Below are 8,515 nucleotides of genomic sequence, written 5' to 3'. Positions count from 1 at the left end.
GATGTATAATATAGAGATTTGATTGGTTTGTTGAGAGATTTTTGGTAGTGGGAGCAAGGTGGAGACGTGGATTTAGGAGAGGGAATGTATTTTGACTAAGAATTTGACTGTAGTAGAAGAATAATTAATTTATATTTTGGCTTCTCAAAATCGGTCAACCAAAAAGGAATAAAAGCTAGAAACATGGGAGGTAAAAAGATAAGCCCAAATATTTGGTTTAGAGTATTTATTGGTATTTTATTTTTAGTATTTTGGTGATTAAATAAGAACACCTAATATTCCCATCGACGGCACTCACATCAATCTCGCCGAATACTTTCACCACGCGATTAACCAACAACGATCAAGCATTCACTAATTTCATTCACAGTCAATCGAAACAAAGACAGTATTTTATTTAAGGTCTATCACTCGCTCGTTCTCAAAACAAAACTCAACGTGAAGAGGTTCTAAAAAGACGGGTGTTACAATCTACCCACCTTCACAAAAATTTCGTCCCGAAATTTGGTTAGATCATTCGAACAGTTCCGGGTATTTCTCCTTCATTTTATCTTCTAATTCCCACGTAGCTTCCTCAATACCATGATTTCTCCACCGTACCTTCACTGAAGCGATAGACTTGTTTCTCAACTCTTGCACCTTCCGATCTAGAATAGCTTCGGGCTTCTCTTCATAACTCAAATTTGGATTCAAGATCATCATCTCTTCTTGATGAATTATGTGACTAGGATCGAACACATACTTCCTCAATTGTGACACATGGAAGACGTCGTGCACATTCCCAAAACATGGTGGTAGCGCCAATCTATACGCTACGGGACCTACTCTATCAAGAATCTCATACGGTCCAATAAATCGTGGTCTCAACTTGTCCTTCACACCGAACCGAGTTATCCCTTTAGAAGGAGCTACTTTTAGAAAGACTTTATCACCAGTTTCGAACTGTAGATCGGTTCTTCGAACATCAGCATACGATTTCTGTCGATCCTGAGCTTCCTTGATCCTCTCACGGATTTGTCGGACAATCTCTATCATTTCTTCCACAGATTCGGGTCCAAGGACTCTTCTCTCACCCACTTCATCCCAATAAAGTGGAGATCTACATTTCTTCCCATACAATGCCTCATACGGGGCCATGTTAATAATCGTCTGATAACTATTGTTGTAAGCGAACTCTATTAGTGGCAATATATTCTCCCAACCTACCCCTCGATCTAGCACTACGGCTCTTAACATGTCCTCCAAAGTCTGTATCGTCCTTTCCGTTTGTCCATCAGTCTGTGGGTGTAACGCAGTACTGAAATTCAACTTGGTGCCTAACTCTCGCTGCAGGCTCATCCAAAATCTAGATGTAAACTTCGAATCACGATCACATGTAATAGTCACCGGCACTCCATGTAAGCGTATGATCTCTCACACATACATCTTAGACAACTTATTAGCTCTATAAGTATCACGAACCGGCACAAAAGTGGGCAGATTTGGTGAGACGATCAATAGTCAGCCAAATAACTGTGTTTCCTCGTTGAGATCTCGGTAATCCTGTCACGAAGTCCATTGCAATGTGCTCCCATTTCCATTCTGGAATCTCAAGTGGTTGCAGTCTTCCATAGGGTCGTTGATGTAGGGCTTTCACTTGTTGACATGCTAGACACCTCTCCACAAATGCCGCAACATGCTTTTCATGCCATTCCACCAAAACTGTCTCTTCAAATCTTGATACATCTTTGTACTCCCCGGATGAGCAGTATACAGTGTTTCATGCGCTTCCCTCATGATTTCATTTCTAAGTCTTTCGTCTTTAGGCACACACAACCTTCCCTTGTAGGTGAGGGCATTATCCGCCTCTTCGTGAAAAATTTCTTGCTCTCCTGCCCTCACTCCCGAACGGATTTTCTCTAGTAGAGTATCGCGTCTTTGAGCCTCGACAATTCTAGCTCTTAGGTCAGGTTCCATCACCAAGGTGGCGATCCTTCCTTGCACTGTCTCGGGTGCCCTCACGACTTCCAATCGCATCCTACCAAACTCTCGTATCAAGTGATCTTCATTTGTGAGAAAAGTGGCTAATTGAAGTTGAGACTTTCTACTTAGAGCATCAGCCACTACGTTCGCCTTTCCTGGGTGGTAGTTTATGCTACAATCGTAATCCTTCACTAACTCGAGCCATCTACGTTGGCGCATGTTCAAATCCTTCTGTTCGAAGAAGTACTTGAGGCTTTTGTGGTCCGTGTATATTTCACAGCGAACTCCATAAAGATGATGTCTCCAAATCTTCAAGGCATGTACTACTGCTGCCAACTCCAAGTCATGCGTAGGGTAGTTCAACTCATGTGGCCTCAACTGCCTTGATGCATACGCAATCACTTTCCCATTCTGCATAAGTACACATCCAAGTCCAACCTTCGATGCATCAGTATACACCACATAGTTAGTGTCCGGCTCTGGCACAGCGAGAATCGGTGCGGTGGTCAACTTCTTCTTCAACAACTGAAAACTCGCCTCACATTCCGGTGTCCAATTCACTTTGACTCCGTTCTTCAATTGTTGAGTCATTGGCCTTGCTATCTTTGAAAATCCCTCGATGAATCTCATTTGGTGTAGTCGGTGACTTCCATTGTTGTATCGCTTCCACCTTTGCAGGGTCCACTCGAATTCCATCCGCGGTTACTATGTGTCCAAGGAAATTCACTTCCTTAAGACAAAACTCGCACTTGCTGAACTTAGATAGAGTTTCTCGGCCCTTAGCGTCTCCAAGGTGGTCCTCAAATGTTCTTCATGTTCCTCCTCGTTCTTTGAGTAAATAAGTACATCGTCTATGAAGACTAGGACGAACTTGTCCAAGTATTGATGGAACACACAATTTATAAGGTCCATAAATACAGTCGGGGCATTTGTTAATCCGAAAGGCATCACTATAAACTCATAGTGGTCGTACCTAGTTCGAAAAGTCGTCTTGGGTACACCTTCTTGCCGGACTCTTAGTTGATGGTACCCAGATCTCAAATCCATTTTCACAAAGACACCAGCTCCTCGAAGCTGATAATCTATTCTCGATAGTGGAAACGTGTTCTTAGATATAGTGGAAGCTGATTAAAGTGTCATCTCGTTCAGGTCTCGATAATTTATGCACATTTTCAACGTTCTGTCATTATTCCTAAGAAATAGTATTGGTGCACCCCAAGGTGGCACACTGAATTTGATGAAACCCAGGTCTTACAATTCTTGCAGTTGCATCTTGAGTTCTTCAAACTCTTTAGTCATCATTTTGTATGTTGTCTTAGATATCTAAGGTTGATCATGGCTCCTAGTCAATTGTAAACTACGACTGTCGATTTGTCACGAAAGGTAATCCAACGTGAGTTTCCAACATATCATTAAATATTTTTTTTTTCTAACATTCCTTCCATTTTCTGCGTATGCAAAAATTCCTATTATAATGTTACTAACTCTCTACTTGGGTTGAGGAGGTGGAGGGCTACCACGCGTTCTTTCATTCGATTGCTTTTCCTACTCTACATATCTCGTCTCGAACGTTTCTCTCTTAGTTGATGGTATTTACCTTGTTAGCATCCTCGTATTTTCGCCACAATTGTCGTATTGTAGCAGTGATATTTAAATACTCCATTCCTCGTGGTTCACTTAGTTTTTTTTTTTTTTTTTTTTTCATCATCCTCATATCGATCGATCAACTAGTTTCATATAGATCACTACACCGTACAAGACAATTAGGCCTGTGTGCCTAAAATTTTCCTTAACATTATTTTCTCCAATATCATTATCTGTGCACATAACACGACATTCAATTTCTTAGCAGCTCATTACAAGCGGTTCGTAAATGCAATCTATTCCACTCTCGTTCTATTGGTCATGTCTACACTTCTGGTTGGTGTATCATTTCAGTGTGTGTCTGTCTATAAAAACTTATTTCCCACGTGTATCTTCAAGCTTTTGCCTTTCCTCACGTTGTATCCAGAACTCAGAATATGTATCAAGGACTCAAAATTTAATCAAACAGTCTTAGCTTGGATATGGACCAATTTCAAATTATCACAACACTGTTAAAAGAAAGTGTCTTTAAATTAGAAAAGTTCCAGAATCACTCAACGAAACAAGAATTACAATTTCAACTCGACTTTTGTTTTGAATCTCTACGCTAACTTGTAACAATTGGTTTGGATCATCCCAATAGAGTTTGAGAATTTACTTCCAACGAGAGCTTGAAAGAACACAAGATAGGTTATGAATATAGGATGGAATCGAATTAAATCTCAATTCCCATAGTAGGCTACCCAACATGATAATCAGTTGTCCGACCAAATTTGAAAGGTCCAGACATCAACGGATAATGATTCAAACATGTCACAACCGAAAATGATTAGTTGCATGAGAATTTAGAAACATAGGCAGTTGTCACGAAGCAGCACTAATCATGGTTCAACGAAAATCATTGTATAGAATAATGATATCACATCAATGAGTACATAAGTTTGTGAAAGGCAGCCATAGTCATGGGGACTTTTGAGAAAATCAAGTGGATTAAATCTGTTAAGGAAAGTACAAAATGTAGGCCTTAACTTCGTTTTACATAAAGAAAAGTTCTAATATGGAAACGATACATGTAGTGGACTGGACCAAAAAGAATTTCACTTCTATAAGAAAGAACATGCCACATACATGGTTGCAAAATGAAAAGCTGAATAACAGTTCGAAGAAGTTTAATCTTCTATAGAAAACATATCTGCAAGCAACATTAGGAATGATGTTCAATGGCGAAGGCTCACAAGGTCACAATATTTTTCTTGTGAATGACGAGTCAAAGAAGATTACAACCAATCAAAGCGTGTGAAGTTATAAGGGGAAACCTCAATTTCCAAGAACTGAAAGTGAGTCATGACTTGATGTAGGAAAATAAATAATGGGCATTACTTGCAAAGTATGAGTCAAACAAGGTGTTAAATAGACAAGAGCTCATGGTTATTCGAAAGGTCCCAAAAAGAACTTCTTAGAATCCAAGTAAGTACTGTTGATTAAAATCATTCATTCTAGCTATTAAGGTCGCACTCCCTCGTTCATCTCTCACAAGCCGAAACATGGTAACATCGTTCTAAGAAACTGTAGATTCCAAGTTGAGATTCTTCGTGTTGTTACCACCAATAACGATGATCAGAATCCATATCCTCATAATATTCTTTGCACGTCATAACAATCATTCTCTTAAAAACATTGTAATTATACTCCCGCTCTCAACATGCAATAACAGTTGTTTTCGTTGCATCGCTACTTTTGACATAAGATTGGGTTTAACTTATTAGATCGCATGTATGATCTTCACCCCCGTTGCAGGATTAAATCATTTAACATCTCCTCTTGTCTCGAATATTTTCTCGTTCGGAACTTCTCTTCAATTTGCACACCTTTTCCTCTTGAACTCATTATCGTACGTAATGTCTCTTCACATTCTCGTTATTCTTATCGTTCATAAAGACAATAGTGAATTTGTAATTATCCAATTAAGTTCGAATTCGCACCACATATTTTCATTTGTCCTATCACTCAGAAAAGTGATATTGCAGTTGTAACAACTAAGTTCGATATCGTTCAATCTAACAGACATCTTGGGCATCCTATGTTTGCATACAAAGTTCATAGCATCATACTTCCATTCTATCAACAAATTCGCAATATATTTCATACTTTACTGTCCATACTCTATTAATTAAAACGTTATTCATATACCACATAGCTAATCATGCATAAACGCATATCTTTATACATCTTAAGACAAAACAACGTCATACTTCTCATTCACTTCAATATCTCAATTTCCCAAAAGAAACGAACTAGCATGCTTTCATGTAAAGTTCAAAGATTTCTGAAATTTTCAACAATTTTCCTCAACATAATTATTTTCCTCAACCAAATTTCCACCAAAACAACTAGTTATTACCACTGAAAACATTCACCTCAAAATTCTTTCCATTTTTTTTATTATATAAATCAAACACATTGCAAAAACTTCCAAAAACTCGTTCTTTTCTCAACATAACAAAATAGTTCTTCACTTTCTATACAAAACATCCTTCACTTCTTTTTCCAAGAATATTTTTTTTTACCTCTTTTCAGGTTGAGCGCGACGGTCGGATGTTGAGCCATTGACACTTTAAAATTTATTTATTCATTTATTTATTTTGATCTAAGGATACAAATCTAGATCAAGACAGAAAGAAGACTCTTGGGTCCAGAGCGGAAAGAAAAATTGCTCTGATACCACTTTGTCACGCCCGTATTTTCTAAGGATAGAAAACACGGTTGATCGCGACTAGGGGATGATTAAAGAAGCGGGGAAGAAAGGGGGAAACACACATCTTTGACCAAAATATTTAAATAATTGAAATAACTTAGAAAACAACATAGTATCATTTCAACAAAGAACCAATTCTAAGAAATAAAGACTAGAAAGTAGACAATTTTGAAAAGAGTTAGGTTCTCAATACTAAAACAATTTTAAAGAAAAGACACCTAGCGGAAGCGTTCAAGACACGGAAAATGCCGAGTATGAAGACACGACATATCCAACAATATTAAGCCAAACATAAATAATCCATGAATTCTGCTCAACATCCTCCACACCCGTCGTCGCTCAATCTGCACATTAAGAAAAACAAATATGCAGGGCTGAGTACTTGATGCACTCAGTGGACACATGCCAAAATCAGTTTGTCAAGCCATACCGAGTGATCTTGGGGGTTTTAAATGAAAAGAACCCAAGTCACTAAAAGCATTTTCACATAAATTTCGGTTGCAACCATTTTCCATCCACATCACCATCACCATATCTGAACATACATGACAAGGAACGTGGCCACGAACCAAGTCACTAGACCGGCCAACTCCAAAGAGATAGCGCACGATCTACTGGGTGTACACTAGTCCGAGCAGGGTTTGCGGCCCTACTGGACCCGAATTCGATTAAACATACATGGCATAGCCACTTCAGATAGGTTCATTCAAACACAAAACATGGCAAGACAAACAATTTTCACCTCCTTTCACATAAAAATAGTATTTAGGACATAGTCCTTATTTAAAACGAAAGCCCACCTCAAAAGCTTAGCTCCTCCACAAACTTCATGTCCCAACCTCAACAACGTGCAAAATTTTACCCTTTTCAAAATAACATGATATGCAAAAAAAATCAGGCTTTGCTAAATAATTTAATTAAAGACAATACATGCATGTGTGTCTGAAAAATTTATCCCTCATTCACAAATAATAAAACAGACTCATTAATCAAGCACAAAACCCAATGGTGGCCAACATACAAGTCTCGGTTATTACTAAAAATAGGCCAAGCGATTCACATAAATTTTACTTAATGAGATAAACTAACCCAACACTAATCGGTCAACTCTATTAAACAAGAATTAAGGAAAAGAATAGCATTAGTCATTTAATATATATTACTCCCAGCCATACTCACGTCTGTACTCCCTATCAAACTCATGTATATATTTTAGTATACTCCCAACTTAACACTTTTATCAACTAAAGAAAAGGAAAAAAAAAAAAAAAGTAGTACATCTCCCAAATCATCACATGTATATATCCTCTGCCATTTAGCCACGCCTATATCTTCCTCTCGTCTCTATCTCTATCTCTATCTCTATCTCCATCTCCCCCATTCTCAAACTTCTCTCTGAAATTCTCCTAACAATTCACAATGCAAGAACAATCCCAAATTATCTCCCAAATTATTTCACAGAGGCATAATTCCTATCCGTCATAGCTCCCTCCCTCTTTCTCACAAAAACAGAAGTAACCAAAGGACTCTCATCTCTCGTTCCAAAAATCGACGCTGCAACAGCCTTCGTCGCTGCTGCAGTCACGGCCTCTCCGTCACCGCCACTGTCCGCCACCGATCCCGGCGGTCAGCTCCTCCGTCGCGGCACCGCTACTCCCAACAGTAGGTCTCTCCCCTTTTCCCAATCCAAACTTTTATCTCAAAATTCTAATTGATTGATTGCAATTATTAAATGGGCAGACACATGATTTAATTGAAATTGAAAAGAAACAGGAGACGGCTTCTAAAGCCTTAAAGATCGAAGCTTTAGGAGGAAAAAGATTATCATTCAACAAGTTTCAAGGAATTAAATTCCAAAACTTTTCCGGGCTGTGATCTACTGTGAAATATATGTGACCATGATGTGGAGGATTTCAGCGATTAAGGATATACCTTTGAAGAGAAGAAAATTTGCACAAGCAGAAGGTATTGAAAAGTCACACTCTCTTGATTTCTCCTTCCCACTTCGCGGAAGAAGCAGAACTTGCAGAAGAGAAGATATTGAAAAAAAAATCACAACTCGTTGCGTTTCTCCTCCACACTGTGATTTCGAGAATTTTGATTATGGAATCGACCAATATGCAGATTTTCGAATTCAATGGGAGGGGAAGAAATTACCTTCACTGAAAGGGAAGAAAACTGCAGGGACGACGGACTGCTGAGATTGTGGGAGGA

The 8,515-nt window shown here is 38.7% G+C and overlaps 1 long non-coding RNA gene across 1 annotated transcript; it reads left to right on the top strand.

Annotated features, from left to right (window-relative positions):
- Nucleotides 1–7,867: 7,867 nt before the first annotated feature.
- On the top strand, nt 7,868–8,515 carry LOC148932540 (uncharacterized). The gene is made up of 3 exons (XR_016134975.1): nt 7,868–7,963; nt 8,042–8,266; nt 8,426–8,515. It is a non-coding gene; the product is annotated as an uncharacterized LOC148932540 (long non-coding RNA).

Source organism: Salvia hispanica, chromosome 2 (genome assembly GCF_029641045.1).
Source record: "Salvia hispanica isolate PSC_SH4W2 chromosome 2, Shi_PSC_v1, whole genome shotgun sequence".
Lineage (NCBI taxonomy): Eukaryota > Viridiplantae > Streptophyta > Magnoliopsida > Lamiales > Lamiaceae > Salvia > Salvia hispanica.
The sequence above is the reverse complement of the archived record's forward strand: the minus strand, read 5'-3'. Positions and strand labels throughout refer to the sequence as shown.